This window comes from Octopus sinensis, linkage group LG4, assembly GCF_006345805.1.
Source record: "Octopus sinensis linkage group LG4, ASM634580v1, whole genome shotgun sequence".
In the NCBI taxonomy this organism is placed as follows: Eukaryota; Metazoa; Mollusca; class Cephalopoda; order Octopoda; family Octopodidae; genus Octopus; species Octopus sinensis.
Window position 1 is genome coordinate 26,214,219 of NC_043000.1, and position 18,234 is coordinate 26,232,452.

General features: G+C 36.1%; 1 long non-coding RNA gene across 1 annotated transcript; it reads left to right on the forward strand.

Annotated features, from left to right (window-relative positions):
* Positions 1-1,988: 1,988 nt before the first annotated feature.
* Positions 1,989-11,409, forward strand: LOC118763310. The gene is made up of 4 exons (XR_004999059.1): positions 1,989-2,071; positions 2,496-2,501; positions 9,703-9,708; positions 11,400-11,409. It is a non-coding gene; the product is annotated as an uncharacterized LOC118763310 (long non-coding RNA).
* The last annotated feature ends 6,825 nt before the right edge of the window (positions 11,410-18,234 follow it).

Genomic DNA, 18,234 nt, shown 5'->3' on the forward strand with positions numbered 1-18,234 from the left:
AAAAGCACTTATGTCTAGTAGAAAAAGAATCAACAAAAACCAGCTGGACATTTTCAACGCTACTATACAGCTGGTTAGAATGAAATTAAAAGGATATTATGTGAGGCTATGTTTTACATCCATCCTCATCTCATACTAGCCAACGGTTGGAACATAATAGCTTGCATCTCGGAGACATTAAATATATATGAGAGCGATTATTCCTTTAAACTAATATCATTAGACGAACATTCACAGAATAAACATGGAATACACACAGGAAAACCATTAATGTTATTAGTGACGTTATGTTTTATGCCAGTATAAACATAATACAAAGCAGGCCGGAATTCAGAGTTGTTCATATCGCTAAATTGGGTGTTATATTCAATTCATTAGATTTGGAAACCGTCCATCAATAAATTTCCGTATACATTAACATAAGGATAATAATTATATACACAAAACATTTTGCTAATTGTCGACTAGTTAATATCTTTATACACTAAACCTATACGCTTTTAGTCTTACAGTTTATTTCATTCATTGGATTGCGACCATAAAAGGTCACTGCCTTGAAAGGTTTTTAATCAAGCAAATTGACTTCAATACTAATTCTGTGGCATCTCTTTTTGCTGAAGCACTAAATTTCGGGGATATATACAAACCAACACCGGTTGTCAAATGGTGGGAGACAAATACCAATACGGAAATATATTTAGAATACATACGTACATACTTAATATATTTCTAAATTCATATACGTATTTATATTCGTGTAACATCGTCCATTTTTCCGTCTTGTTTCGTATACATTCGATGCTTCTTTCAAAGGAATCTAATGCTCTTAGCTTAGTTTTTCCTTGGGTCTGGCCAGATTGGAGCAATCTCAAGATTAATCAGCTGAAATTGCGAGGATGATCCGGTTCTCGACTGAAGATTAAAGGCTTTGAATGACCCGTCCGTGTTTTTTGTATCGTCTATCTGGATGTTTTGTTGTCCCTTTTTGTATCACCTAGTTGTCCGGATGTTCTTGTCCCATTTTGTATTTATATATATATATATACAAAAGAGATACCCGAAGAAAAGGATATCTGACTCGCTAGAAAGAGCAGTTAAAACTCCAAGCCACCAATTGTTGTAATTCCGAAAGTGATTGGAAAATAAAACTTTTACCTTAATCCTAGACCCTACAAGGTTTCTGCAGACTTAAATACAGACTGAAATAAAATAACTTCAGCCTATATCTGGCGCTGCTTCTTCAGTAGGTTGCCAGGACTGAACACATAGGCACGAAGCGATAAATAACCCGCCACGTGTCTATAGGTTCTAATTTTTCGAATCTACCGCGTAGAAGCGGAACTCAGCACTAAAAAAATAAATTGCCGATTTTCTTCCAGAATTAGCCAAAAGACATTTTATCATTAATTAAAATCTTAGGGTAGCAAGAATATTCATAGAAAAATTCTTGCTACCCTAAGACTTTAATTAATGATAATATATATATATATATATATATATATATATATATATATATATATATATATATATATATATATATAGCGGCGTACGTACACTTTGTTCTCTTACATACATACATACATACATACATACATACATACATACATACATACATATGTGTGTGTGTATGTATATAGAAAACTAGTTCGTTAGTGAATCTCTGTTCGAGACAGAGGCTGTGTACGAACCAAAACGTATTGCTAATGGCTAATTTAATGTGGCTGTCCTCTAAGAGACGACAATACTGCCATTTAACCCCAGGAAGACATCTCCAGCTGGTTTATTCAGTGTGCTTGTCACACCTGATATTTATTGCAAGCGGGAGATAACTCCTGCAACCATTGAAGCCTTAAGACCACCAGACCGGGTGGTTTCGATATCTGTATTGGATTTCCTTGGTGGTGGGTACTCGTTGCCAGGTATGGCAACAGTTCACATCTTTATTGTTATAGTTACTCTTTTAACTCAGGTTTTGTTGGAACACCCAAAGTCTTGCATGAATAGCAGGCTTGCTACCTGCAGCCTATGGTATCATGCTATTTGTTCTCTTTAACTATCTAATACTTTCCTGGTAAACGGTAAACTTATTGCAACAGCTTCATTTTCTTTTATATATCTCCATTTCCTTTATATTCCTCTTAATACCTATTTCTTTATTATGCACAAGGGGCTAAACACAGAGGGGACAAACAAGGACAGACATAGGTATTAAGTCGATTACATCGACCCCAGTGCGTAACTGGTACTTAATTTATCGACCTCGAAATGATGAAAGGCAAAGTCGACCTCGGCGGAATTTGAACTCACAACGTAACGCAGACGAAATACCGCTAAGCATTTCGCCCGGCGTGCTAACGTTTCTGCCAGCTCGCCGCCTTAATACCTTTTGATACTATCCTCTTAATACCTTTTGATACTATCCCCAGTGATCCAATAATAATTGGCACTAACTTCATCCTTTTAATTTTTCGCTGCCGACCTATCTCGTATTTAAGAGGATTGTACATGTCTATTTTTACGTCTTCTTTTTTAACTATTCGTGGGTCAAATGGGCACGAAGCATCAATCATAGAACACATATGGTTTACCTTGCCCACCACCATTAAGTCCTCCTCTTCGTCCTCGTCGTCCTCCTCCTTATCCACCTCCTCGTCCTCGTTGACCTCCTCCTCGTCTTCCTCCTCGTCCTCTTCCTCGTCCTCCTTCTCTTCGTCACCCTCGTCGTCGTCGTCGTCCTCCTCTTCTTCGTCGTCATCGTCGTCATCGTCGTATTAATCCTCTTCGTCCTCCTCTTCTTCATCCTCCTCTTCGTCGTCGTCGTCGTCCTCTTTTTCTCTTCTTCTTCTCCTTCCTCCTCCTCCTCCTCCTCCTTACTAATGACAACAACAACAGAAATAAAATCCATTATCATATTCTAACATCAACATCTTCACCAATCGGTTTCGTACCAAGAGTTGACTTGGACCCATTAATAATCAGAAAAAGGCTCAAAAGAATTGTATGGCTTTACTACCGGACGTCTGAAAGTGTTGAATCAAGTCAGCGGTCAGCTATTTTAAAACTAGAACGAAATTGTTCGCTTCAGAACCAAGAGATAAATTCTTTTTTTTTTATTAATTCATTGGAATTTACGCCTTTTAGATTGGGAGCGAGGAAGGCCACCTCCATATGAGGGATATTTGCTTTTAGGGTAGGTTGGAGCCGAGATGAGGAAGGTTAATTTTAACACCATATGTGTTCGACTAAATATATGTTTGTATGTACGTATACATGTCACAGTAAGGTGTGATAAATCTTGTACTAGTTCCTCAGATTTTGATGCTGGGAAAGACCCAGCGAGGCTTCCTCAATGCTTGTATTCATTGTGCGATCGATCAGTGTACTGAGGCTTCGCTACGTTCATGAGGACAGAATCAGAAAACACTAATCTTACAGTTAATATAGGAGACCGGGTAAAAAGAGTTCTCTATTATGATCCTTTTCTCAGTCAAGCAACGCCTGTACCTCCTATTGTTGTTTATGTAAGGTTTATTACCATTTGCCGGTATTATCCTGTTAATTTCAGAACCCACAGTGTTTTTCTCCTCTTTCTATATATAATTCATAATGAAATTTGATAAGGGAAACTAGTTTAAAGGCACCTTCTGAGGCGCATACATATTTTTGGACGTCGGTCACTCCATTCGGCTCGTCCGACGTCACATACACCTCATACACAGCGGTTTCTGAATTTCCTTAGTCAACATGTAGTGTTATCTCTGCATAAACAGCCTGCCTTTGTTTCAGGCCTTTATCTACTTTGTAATATTTTCTTTATGCTAGGGGTACAGTTAGAAGAGACACCCAAAATGTGTGTCTATTAAATATTTCCTGTATATATGTGTTTGGGGGAAGTGTTTATCGACTAATCTAAGAAGGATCCTTCCTACAATAAGTTTTACGTTCAGGGACAATGTGTGTGCCACCCATATAACTATGACTTTGGAAAAATAAGGGCCAGGCATAAACTTGATCTTATATTAAAAACCACCGGTGGCCAGGGCCTCATTACAGTGCAGAACAGCAGCGTCGCAAGACTATTCCTCATGCACTTTCCCGATGATAAGGGGGTTATCTCAATTCCTGGAATAACACCGTTCTGATGAAGGGAAAATATCATGTTGTATTTTATTCATAATAATATACTCACTCTGTTAACCAATTTATGAGTGTCTCTTTATTCTGACTCATTTTGAGACATCTATACACACGCTTATTGTATATGTATATATGTATATCTTTGTGCGTATGTGCGTATTTATGTATGAAATGCAACGGCTACTTTCACTTGGGAATTATGCATCAATAAATTTTTCTATGCATTCACATTATGATAATAATCATGCAAACATCCTATTAGTAAAACTAGTTTCTCCTCTAAAAACATCGTTAATATTCTGTGTGAAAAATTCATTATTAAGAGTCATTTCAGATCCTCTGGATTCACCCTAATGAATATTTACATTTCTGAAATGATACTTAATATAGTAATGCTTCAAACGAACGTGCAGAACAAAAATGGAGCCCCTACATACACACCCGTTACTTGAATTATGCGATACTGTCATAAAAAAGAATTAGAATAAAAAGAGTTGTAGGAAAACATTGAGCAGCATGCGTCGTCGAAAATTATAAAGTGAATTTTGTATGCCGTGAGGTGAAGACAGCTCTAACCTTTTTGGGATGCTTTATTCATCTGAGAGCCCCAAAAAATTTTTTTTCAACGGATCTGAAGAATATATGTTTTAAGAATATAAAAGTTCAAAAATACAATATGTATACATATTGGCATATGTGTGGTAAGTAGCTTGCTCACGAATTACATGGTTTCGGGTTTAAGTCCCACTTGGGCAAGTGTCTTCTACTACAGCCTCGGGCCAACCAAAGCCTTGTCTCGTGAGTGGATTTCGTAGACGGAAACTGAAAGAAGCTCATCGTATATATATATATATATATATATATATATATATATATATATATGTATGTATTATATTAAATTAGAGATAAAAACACTATTAGGCAAACCAAACAATGAAAAACATAAAATTAATTAATATTTATTATTTTAAATATATATCAAAAGTATTAAAAGTTTAATAAAAGATAAACTTTTGATATATATTTAAAATGATATAAATTAATTAATTTTATGTATTGGTTTAAGTTTTTCATTGTTTGATTTGCCTAATAGTGGTTTTATCTCTAATTTAATATAATATAATATTTTACTATAAAATTGGATTCAATCCTAAATCTGATTTTTCCCTGTAAGTTTGGATTTATTCCCTAATATTTTATTATTAATTTATATATGTATATATATATATATATATATATAATATATATATATATATATGTATGTATTATATTAAATTAGAGATAAAAACACTATTAGGCAAACCAAACAATGAAAAACATAAAATTAATTAATATTTATTATTTTAATATATATCAAAAGTATTAAAAGTTTAATAAAAGATAAACTTTTAATACTTTTGATATATATTTAAAATAATATAAATTAATTAATTTTATGTATTGGTTTAAGTTTTTCATTGTTTGATTTGCCTAATAGTGGTTTTATCTCTAATTTAATATAATATAATATTTTACTATAAAATTGGATTCAATCCTAAATCTGATTTTTCCCTGTAAGTTTGGATTTATTCCCTAATATTTTATTATTAATTATATATGTATATATATATATATATATATATATATATATATATATATATATATATATATATATATGTGTGTGTGTGTGGTGTGTGTGTGTGTGTGTATGTTTGTGTGTCTGTGTTTGTCTCCCTAACATCGCTTGACAACCGATGCTGGTGTGTTTACGTCTCCGTAACTTAGCGGTTCAGCATAAGCGACCGATTGAATAAGTACTAGGCTTACAAAGAATAAGTACAGGGGTCGACGGGTATATAATAATATGTATATACATATTATTATATACACGCGCATACATTTATATAAATTCTTTTATTTGACTGTGGCCGTGCTGGAGCACCCTCTTGAAGGGTTTTAGTCAAATGAATCGACGCTAGGACTTACTTTTGAAGCGTAGTATTTGGTAGTGGCCGCTCCGTCACAGGATTCCTCAATTTTGCCAGTTCAGTGGACTGGAGCAATTTTGCCTAGTACTTATTCTATAGGTTCCTGTGGCTGAACCGTTAAGTTGTCAATCGGTGATAGAGGAAGGGACAAACATAGACACAAAGACACACACACGTACACACTAACACACACACACATACATACATACATACATACATACATACATACATACATACATCATACATACATACATACATACATACATATATATATATATAATATATATATATATATATTATATATATATATATATATATATTATATATATATATATATATATATATATATATATATATATAGTTAATCCAAACAAGAAAGCACAAAAAAACATATATATATATATATATATATAATTGTATATATATATATAGTTGGATTTTAGAAAAAAGCGAACAAAACAAGACGAAGACAGGTGTGTAAAAAGCAAACAGATGTATTAATTTAACGCTGGGGAAGTGAGAAAGTCTTTTACGTTTCGAGCCTACTCTCTTCGACAGAAAGGAACACAGAAATAAACAGGGAGAGAAAATAAAAAAAAGGTTTAGTGGCTAGCGATCAATAAGGGTTGGAGAAAATAATGGAAACACCTAGCAACATAGCATCAAAAGTTTGAAATATCTATAAAACCGTCAAAAGTTTGTTTCTTTTTATGTTTTTTTTATTTATTATTAGTGTTGCTTAATATGTTTTGCTAAAATAGCTGTTTCTTTTCAGATATCATTAGAAAAAGGTAATTTAAAATTTATTAAAATGACAGATCTATCGGACTTTCAAAGAGGTCATATTGTTGGTGCTCGTTTAGTAGGCGCTAGTGTAACGAAAACAGCCGAAAAGGTTCGTGTATCAAGAAGTGCTGTCTCGAAAGTAATGACAGCCTTTGAGAAAGAGGGAAAACCTCCTCGTCAAAACCAAACTCTGGAAGAAAACCAAAAGCTTCAGATAGGGACCGTCGGACTCTTACGCGAATTGTTAGAAAGGATCACAAAAGTACAGCTCCCAAAATTACTGCAGAGCTTAATGACCATCTTGAGAACTCAGTTATGTATTTGTGTGCGTATATAACAGACACACAGACACACACACACACACACACACAAATTTTCCTACGTAACGGCCTCCTAGCAAATGTACCATTTATTTTATTTTATTTTATTTTATCTAGTTTCAGCTCACGAGCTGTGCCTATGCTGGGAGCACCGCCATTTGGTGTTGCTACATGATTTTACTTCACGAATGCTTTTTAGCAACTGCCATTTGGTGCATGAGAGAGTTCGATGCAGCTGCCCTCATCTGCACCTCCTGCCGTGAAGTTGGTTCATCTGGGACACCTGACAGGAAGAGATCCAGTTTTATTTTAAAGACATCTGCATACCGTGTATGTATATTTTTGGGATATTTGGGCATCACTACTTTCCGATTGAGTACGGGGGACGTTTCATTTATGAGGACGTACTCTTACATTTGTCTGAGCGATGGGTCCTTCGGGTGCTTGGATAAAATGCGGATGTCAAGTCGGCGCAGTGTGCCTCCATGTTGGTCGGTCTTCGGCATGTTGATCGAGTATAGAGGACTGTTTCTTGTCATCATATTGCCTCATGTGTCATTTATTCTCTCCGCGATACTTCTTGATGTCTCTCCAATGTATGTATACAGGTACATATGTGCACACACAAGCACACATGCAAGCTGGCGCACACACATGAGCACAACAGACGAAAGGAACGCATCTTCGATAACGGTCATTCACCAGGTTGCAAAAGCAACGAAAATTTTGGAAACTGAACCGGTGAGTGTGTTAGATACTAAGGAAGTATGACTCTCCTCAGACATAACAAATTATATATATATGTAACAACAAATTATATTAGAAAATTACTATTTTTAAATCTCACAACGTGAGATATTCAGTAACAGTACTTTGTAGTAAAAGCTTGTTTGCCAACATAACATAGTAGTCCTTGTTTAGGACGAATATTGCTGTAATTTAGCCCCAGGAAATATCGTCCCCAGCTGACTATACGACACGATCTGTGTCCTTATATTTTAGAACAAGGGAATCTAGCACCCCCACTCAGCTCAAAACAATATCTGTGTATCGCGGACATAACTCGGAAATCGCGATACACAGATATTTGCTTTGAGCTGAGTGGGGGGTGTGTGTGTGCTAGATTCCCTTGTTCAAAAATATAAGGACATAGATCGTGTCGTATAGCCAGCTGGAGACGATGTCTCCTAGGGATAGATTACAACAATATTCGTCCTAAACCAGGACTATCATATTATGTTGGCAAACAAGCTTTACTACAACAAATTATATATATAAGACACACACACACATTGAATGGAATGTGAAGAATTTGGTGAGCATGGTATAAAGAGACAAAGTGTTAACGTGTTAAAGGTTAGATTTGAAAAAGAGTATCATCATTCAATTACCCCCCGAGCATGTTCCACAATGGGATTGTTTGTATGCTTTTCCTTGAAGGCTACTCAACCAGAGTCTCATGATAAACTTTCCTTAGTGCAAACATTTTTCAAGAATCTCGAGGTTGGAGGTTAAAGTTGCCCTGAATGTTCGTTTTTATTAGATTTTATTTTTTGTTTATTTCCTGCACGTGATGGGGTGTAAATAACGAATAGAAATCTGTAAATAAGAAACGATACTCTTTAAGCAAAGTCCTTCGCGAAATTTGTTCTGCAGCGAACTATAGTCACACCCTTGTAAATCTCGTTGTCAGAAATGCAGTAAATAGTGATTGGCTTGTTAGAAGTCAGTACCCAATGCAATAAATTTTTTTAATGTATGTAAAAGCGGAAAACTTGTTAATGTTTGTAAGTGAGAAAGATGGGTGAGACGGTATGAGTTTGAGTGAAGCAGTGAAATATATATAAATAAAGAACATAGAAAGAAAGAGAGAGAGAGAGAGAGAGAGAGAAGGAGGAAGAGAGAGGTGTGGAGAGAGCCGAGGAGCAAAAGAACACAGATGGAAGCGAACTCTCGAGAGATAAAACAAAGATCAAACTAAACAACTCGGTAGAAATAGATGAAAAGAATGTTTAGAAGAACTGCGTTAACGATCAACATTATCTCTGTAGATAAGTTTGACAAATTGTCAGATCAATAAATACACAGTTAAGCAAAATTCAGGCCTGACATTAACATTGTACGTACGTATATACATACATACATACATACATATATACATACATATATACATACATACATACATGCATACATACATGCATATAAAAACAACATATACACAAATAAATACGCCAAGTATATCTAAATGTATATACATACGTGCATATACATACACACACTTACAGGCATACATATATGTATATAATATATATATTTATATATGTATATATATATATACACACACACACACATATATATATATATAATATATATATATATACATACATATACATGTGTGTGTGTGTGTGTGTGTGTGTATACACACAATCATACACACATGCATACTTATATACATGCGTACATGATGATTGCTTCATCTTGTTACAAGATAGCTGGCCGTTATGAGACATCTGTGCGTCACTGGATTATAGTCGTATCCTCTTGTGCGACACGTGCACCACTCTAAGTTTCTGAATCAAAATAACTAATGACAAGCATAAACATAACCTGCAATAAGCAACCAAACGTGCGGAAGTGTGAAGGAGCGATAGGAGGGCTTTTTAGGATCAGATTCAATAACCATAAGTCCTCCTTCAATATCTCGGAGAGTTCGCAGAAACAAAATCCGGCAAAATGCTTAGCAGTATTTCGCCTGCCGCTACACTATGAGTTCAAATTCCGCCGAGGTCGACTCTGCCTTTCATCCTCTTGGGGTCAATAAATTGAGTACCATTTGCGAACTGAGGTCGATTTAATCGACTGGTCCCTCCCCCAAAATTTTGGGCCTTGTGCCTATAGTAGAAAAAAATATCTCGGAGAGATGTTGAAGCATTGAAGGAAAGTTTCATGTGGAAAATCTTAAAGTAGCGCAAGACCCATTTTAATAGCAGTAGAGACAGCAGGTAGTTTTTAGCCGGGAAAAACTATATTAAAAACTCTTGGCATCCAGGCATCTACCTAAGCTGCAAAAGTGAGATTTTTAGCACTTGCCTATATGAAATGAGATATATTTCTATCGTATCTACGAACCCCATTATCACTATCACCAGTTCTCTACCTTCGGCTCTTTCCTCACCATATCCTGAGAACCCAGAAAAGAGTTTAACCCAATCATACACAAACATGCAAACATACATATGACCTAACATGAGATTAAGCGTGCAGATACTTGCCTAGCAGACACATTCCCATGAAAAAATCCTACACATATAATACCACAACATGCATTCCAAGCCAACATGAATACCAAAACTTAACATCTACACACATTTTCAGTAAATTCTTGTGGACTAACATATCAGAAGCCTTTGGGGCCAAGGGACATAATTCTTGATAAAAGCCTCGTTCTGTCTTATTTCCCAGCACCCTCCAACCGGATGTGAATTTTTACTCCAATAACGACCGCAGTCACTGTATTTTTCCATATCTGCCGGCTGTGACGAGCATGCGATATTACTTGACCGTGCTGTTATATAACACCCAGTTTAATACGCAGTGCGAAACCGATTGGTAAGCTTAGTCGTAGTTGATAAAAAATTCTGTACACTTTGGTTAATATACTCACTTCATTGACAAATATACGAGTGCATATTTATCTGACTTGTAGATCGCTTGCTCGCGCGCACACACAACACACAAGCATATATATGTATGTGTATGCGTGTGTATATATACATACCCACTTGAAGATACCTCATATAGGTTTTCTTACAAAGATTTTCCATCTCTTACGTAGTATATTTGTCAAGATTATAACACAACTATCTGCCCATGAGACGAGGTCTTCTGCGCTAGGTGACCGCACGATAACTCGCGGTGTCATATATACATACATGCATACACACACACACATACATACGAACATCACAGACAGATATCAAACTAGTTTGTCGCAACAGCATGTGAACCTTTTCATCTTAGATTCCAATGAATAACGTAGCCTAAAATTTGGACATTACTATAAGCCTGTCAACTTCCCTAATTGCTGTATTTGAAAAAGCAAAATGAGGAAAAAAATTGAGACATCATGTGAATTACTATTACACAACAGTTAGTATAAAGATAACTACAGCCAGCCACTTGTAGACAGATGCCAAGAAATGGTAACAACAGGTGAAGGAAGTCTTGTGAGAACTTCCAGTAGATTCTCAGTAGATTTACCAATGCTACCAGAAGGCTATGGAAAATTCCTCAAATATTTATAAGTAAATTAAAAGTTACTGGTATATGAACTGTCTCAGCTACATTAATTTAAGCAAGAAACAGTCTCTGTTGTGAGTTATATTCTAGAAAAAAAAAGTTGTCTCAGATAGCAGAACTAGCATGCAAAGCGGGAATAAAAGCGCAAGAAATACCCTAAAATAGTCTTTGTAGAAAATATGAGCCACAACCAAAACGCTAAGGAGGCCATAGGAAAACAACAATCACCATTATAGCTTCGAGTGATCCGTAGAAATGGGAAGACATGTGTAAGAGGCTGTTAATTCTAGCCCAGCTTTCTAAAAGGTTCAAGAAATTCACTTTTACATAGCAACATACCACTAAAACAAGCCAACGGTGAAATCCATAAGCGGACATTGGATTCGATAACAGCCGAATTTCCCTTAAATTACATCTTTATATCTATAAAGGGCAAAATGCCTGTGTATCTGTGTGTCCTTTATACAAATCCACAGTTTTTCACGTAAAAGGCTCGCATTTTCTTTGGGCTTTCAAAACTGTCTGAGGGTGGTCATGAAGATTTTTCCATTTCCCCAGTCACCCCAGAAAGCCATTAAAAAAGCGATTAACCGACCCCTTATGCCCATAAGTTATTTTGCGGCCAAATTCGAGTTTTTCGCTTTCTTTTGCTCCTTTTTTGCCCGACTAATGTCATGTGCACAGTCCCGCTAGTTTTCCATGATTATGCCGTTCCAGGTGTGAAAACCGAAGTCCAATGAATATTAATTACTCTCATAAAAAGCCGCAACTAGCTCATAAACAACAAAACTTGCCCGGGCTGAAATGTGATAAGAAACTTAGCTCTTGATTTAGAGAGAAATTTTTACTGCGACCCGGCAACGAACAAGCACTAGCACTAGACGGGTCATGGTGCTAGTCCTACTATAATGGGGAACTGCATTGTATAATGTAGCACTAGACAACTCCGAACAAATGGTTTCGACTAGAAAGTCGTTGATCACAACTGAGCTGGACTACTACTACTACTACTACTACTACTACTACTACTACTACTACCACCACCACCACCACCACCACCACCGCCGCCGCCGCCGCCGCCGCTGCTGCTGCTGCTACTACTACTACTACTTGCTGCTGCTACTGCTACTACTACTACTACTACTACTACTACCACCACCACTGCTGCTGCTGCTACTACTACTACTACTACTACTACTACTACTACTACTACTACTACTACTACTACTACTGCTGCTGCTGCTGCTGCTGCTACTACGGTCGCTGTTGCTGCTGTCGCTGCTGCTGTCATCGCTGCTGGTGCTACTGGTGTTACCGTTGCTACCACTATTACATGTAGTAGTGCTAGTACCAGCAGCAGCAGCAGTAGCAATAGTAGTGTCAGAAGTAGTAGCGTCAGTAAAAGAAAGATCGATCGCGATAAGATTTCGAGTATTTCGAAAACCTACACCCTCCGTGTTATTGGCGTTATCGATCATGTGGCCAAAGAAAAATCTAACACAACTCGAAGCTCTCACGATTTAGACATTGAACATGTTATAGCACTGTTCTGTAATTACAGTTCGATAACAAATAGGAGCAACTGAAATTGATCGGATTGATTGCCAACATTCAACCAAAATAGACTAGACTTCTTTAAAATATAATCGACATATTACGGCGAAATATCGGATAATAGATATTGTTAAGTGGCAAATGAACAGTAGAGTCGTGAGCCATCGGTTTGACAAGGTAAACGTCTATTAAACACATAGACAAGCTTGAACACACAGCACATAAATATATATACTCATACATATATACAAACCCACATTGGCACATGTACACACGTATGCACATACACACATATATATGTATATGTAAATGTAAATGCGCGTGTATATATATATGTGCGTATGTGTGTATGTATACGTACCGTGACTCATATTTATATATATATATATATATATATATATATATATATATATACAGTTGCGGCCGAAATGTTCAGAACGGCATTGTTTTCGCCAGAAAAGTAGGTATAAGTTTTTATTAAAGTTGTTTTATATTCTATAATTTTCACAGACAATAAATACAATATTAATTGTTATTGTCTGAGATTTTGGTGTAATTTGAGAGGATAATACAAAAGTTATGGATGATTTAGTGATTTATTGCAAAACCCATGGCGGCCAAAATGCCGTTCTGAACATTTTGGCCGCAACTGTATGTATATATATATATATATACACACACACACATATATGCACATACAAACATATATATATATATTATATATATATATATATATATATATATATATATATATATTATATATATATATATACAGTTGCGGCCGAAATGTTCAGAACGGCATTGTTTTCGCCAGAAAAGTAGGTATAAGTTTTTATTAAAGTTGTTTTATATTCTATAATTTTCACAGACAATAAATACAATATTAATTGTTATTGTCTGAGATTTTGGTGTAATTTGAGAGGATAATACAAAAGTTATGGATGATTTAGTGATTTACTGCAAAACCCATGGCGGCCAAAATGCCGTTCTGAACATTTTGGCCGCAACTGTATGTATATATATATATATATACACACACACACACATATATATGCACATACAAACATATATATATATATATAGATATATATAATATATATATATATATATATATACATATATCACGGTATAACAGTATTTATCAGACTATCGGATGTTATTCATCGCTGGTCACAATGCGGTTTGCTTTGTTGTAACTTTCGAAGGGTGCCACCTCGCTGGCTTGGCGCGCAGGTGTTGGTTTGTACACGTCCCCGAAACTTAGAGGTTCAATAAAAGAGACAGAGAGAATAAATAACAAGCTTAAAGTATCTACTGGGGGGGGGTTCGTTTGTCGGAGTAAACCTTCCAAAGAGGTGCTCCAACATGGCGGCAGTCCAATGATTGAAGCAAGGAAAATATAAATAATGAAAGAACTGTACTGCATTATTCATAAACGGCCCCCTCCTCAGGGATAAAGCACTTGGATGATAACACGGACAAAGCCTCACCTTTTCGGTTTCATTTTCAGAAAATAATATAATTTTTAAATATTAATGTGATGCTGAGAAATTTAAAAATATGTTGCTGCACATGGAAGAACGGTGGTTATCCAAAGGGGATAACGTCGATAGTTATCATAACTATGGCTGCCACTCTTCAACTCTTTACATTTGAAGCTATCACTGAATGACCCCTGAGCACACATACACATTTACAAAAAAATTTAAACCAGTAGCAAAGGCCAGATTAACTGTTGACCAATATATAAATGTTGAAATAAAATTTGAGTATATATGTTTTTTAGTTTTATGTAAATGATTTGTTGAAGTCAATGATCAAATGAAATGGAATACTCTAAGGGCGAACATTTGATTTTGTGAGAAGCTGTCAAAAGATTAAAGGTTTCAGGAACAAATTGTTTTATTGGCACAATCTAAAAAAAGACGAACAGACAAAATAACAGAAAGCCCAATAGTAAAAAAGACAAACAAACCCCCAAACAAACAAATACGAAACGAAAAGCAAACAAAACATACTCGGTTGTTTTTCAAAAGTTTGCAAACATCATACACCAGAGGACTGTCTGCGTTGACCATTTATTGAACAGCTGATATAAAAATTTCGAAAACCATTTTCAGGATAATTTAAATATGGCGACATCTTTGTGACGCAACTGTACATACGAGACTGTGAACCAGGTGAGGGTGCAGACCACATAATTGGCGATAACACTAACTGCAGTTCAAAAGAAAATAGTCTCCCATGCTGGAGTACCGCTTTGAAGAATTTTCAGTCAAATGAATCGACCCCAGTACTTTTTTAAAAGCCAACTACTTATTCTATCAGTCTGTTTTGTCGAACCGCTACGTTACGTGAACATAAACACAGATATTAAGACACACGCATAACCCTCTTTAGCCTTAATTATATGATGTATATTGCAACCGTAACGGTTTTTTTTAAATATACTGCCCACGCTTCCTGATGAATTCTTTGTGTAGAGTAAGGGACTTCATCCTATATTGCTTAGTAGAACTCGATGCTTGCTACAGGAGGACTGGTAACCATTAATTTGTTAGCGGCGAAAGGTCTGGACGTTGTTTCTGAGGCTGACCAAAGAATTTTTATTTTTAGATATAAGTGATGTACTCAAGTGTAGTTATGTTTTTAGCTTGTGCTTTTTCCATGATCATACGTGAGTATTTTATTTATATCCCATCGAAAGTTCTACTGAAGAAGGAATATATCTTTTATAAGATTAAGTCCGAAATTGATTCAATATAGAGATAACGAAATTTAAATTTTCTAAAAGTTAGTTGCCCGTTTTCAGTTTCAATTTTCCTGTAACAAGCGGATTATAAGTGGATAAAACAGTGTATTTGGCTTTAGAATAACCTCTTTAGCCCTTAATTATATGATGTATATTGCAACCGTAACGGTTTTTTTTAAATATACTGCCCACGTCCTGATGAATTCCTTGGCTGTGAGTAAGGGACTTCATCCTATTTGCTTAGTAGTAAACTCGATGCTTGCTACAGGAGGACTGGTAACCATTACAATGTAGCGGCGAAAGGTCTGGACGTTGTTTCTGAGGTGACCAAAGAATTTTTATTTTTAGATATAAGTGATGTACTCAAGTGTAGTTATGTTTTTAGCTTGTGCTTTTTCCATGATCATACGTGAGTATTTTATTTATATCCCATCGAAAGTTCTACTGAAGAAGGAATATATCTTTTTTTATAAGATTAGTCCGAAATTGATTCAATATAGAGATAACGAAATTTAAATTTTCTAAAAGTTAGTTGCCCGTTTTCAGTTTCAATTTTCCTGTAACAAGCGGATTATAAGTGGATAAAACAGTGTATTTGGCTTTAGAATAACCCTCTTTAGCCCTTAATATATGAGGTATATATATATATATATATTATATATATATATTATAGATAAATATAATGATGATTGCCACTTTTTTACGGAAGAAGGCCATCTCTTCATTTAATAAATACTGTCATGAGATCTTATATGACTAGCAAGTCCGGCTCTTGACAAGCAAACCCTACTGCAGATCTTAAAAATATTTTTAAGCAGAAAAGTGTCTGGGATTGTAGTTAAGTTCTGTCTTCGAAGAGCTCGTTTCAAGATAGATTGTTCAATTCTTTGAGCTTCAAATGCTTTACATCTATTGTAGGTCATTTGTTTCCAAACCGATCGATCTTGCGTCACCTGCTCCCAGTCTTCAACTTTCTCATTAAGAGTCTTAAGGTTGCTTTTGACAGCATCCCTAAAACGTTTCTTAGGTTTATGTCTCGGATATTTGCCACACTGCAGCTCCCTGTAAATCTACTGCTTTGGCAACCTATCATCCTGCATCCTAGCAAGGTGCCCAACCTAAGGCACCTGATTGCATATGAGGATCATTTCAATACTGGATGTGTTAGCTTGCTGAAGAACTACGGCGTTTGGTGCTAAAGACTTCCATTTGATGCCTAGTATCCTCCTTAGGCAAGTCTGATGGGATTTTCTCTCTCTCTCTCTCTCTCTCTCTCTCTCTCTCTCTCTATATATATATATATATATATATATATATATATATACATACATATACATACATACACGACGGTCTTCTTTCAGTTTCCGTTTACCAAATCCACTCACAGGGCTTTGGGCAACTCGTGGCAATAGTAGAAGACACTTGCCCAAGCTGCCACGCAATGGAACTGAACCCAGGACCATGTGGTTGGGATGCAAGCTTCTTACTAAACGGCCACGCACGCGCCTATTTCCTGCTAATTACTGACACAAATCCAGAATAGTTCATGACGATCGAATCAACTATAGCCTCTTTTGCAACCACGTGACTTGCAGAAGCCGGTTTCTCTACCACCAGAGATGTATTCCATCAAAAGAGGAACACTATGTTAATCAGTGATGCCTGATCCGACAGATATGGAGCCATTCTGTGAAACCCATTTACTCCGCCTTGAACACGAGGAACAAAGGAAGCTGTCAAACTTGTACTAAGCCATTTGCTGCATTAGATTTGTGCTTTTGCAGTTCGAATTCAATTTATCTTTTATTCTTTTATTTCTTTATTTTCCATTCCAGCGGCTGTGGCCTTGCTGGGGCACCGCCATTTTCATTACCTTTACAAAGGCTATTCAGATGCGGTTGGCCTTTGATGAATGAGGGAATTTGATATTTGCCAATATTCTTTGAGTTTCTTGCGCGAGTTTCATTTGGGATCTTGTACAGCAGATGAACAAAGTTTGTCTTGAAAACATCTACCCCTAATCCATGTAAATCGCTCAGTCTTTGGAAAGATATTAAACAGCTGTGGATCCGAACTATTGAAGTATCTGACCATTTCTCTATACGGTGTGGTTGGGACCTTTGGCACTGTGCCATAGAGTCCTGTTCAGAGGTTAGTATAACACTCGATGTCAAAGTCTGGTGCCAGCCCCTGCAGGATCTTTCATATATCACTGAATATCACTAAAAATATAGTGGGATATGGAAGTAAAATGTTTGTACTAATCTAGCGAATAATATTTTCATATTTAGTTCGTGATTCTCTTGTCACTCGGCAACAACTGCGAAGTCTGTACTCCGTTGAGGAGGTCGAATAAGACTGAAACTCGTCCAAAGTTATCTCAGGTACTTGCTGCAATAATTATAATATATATTATTAG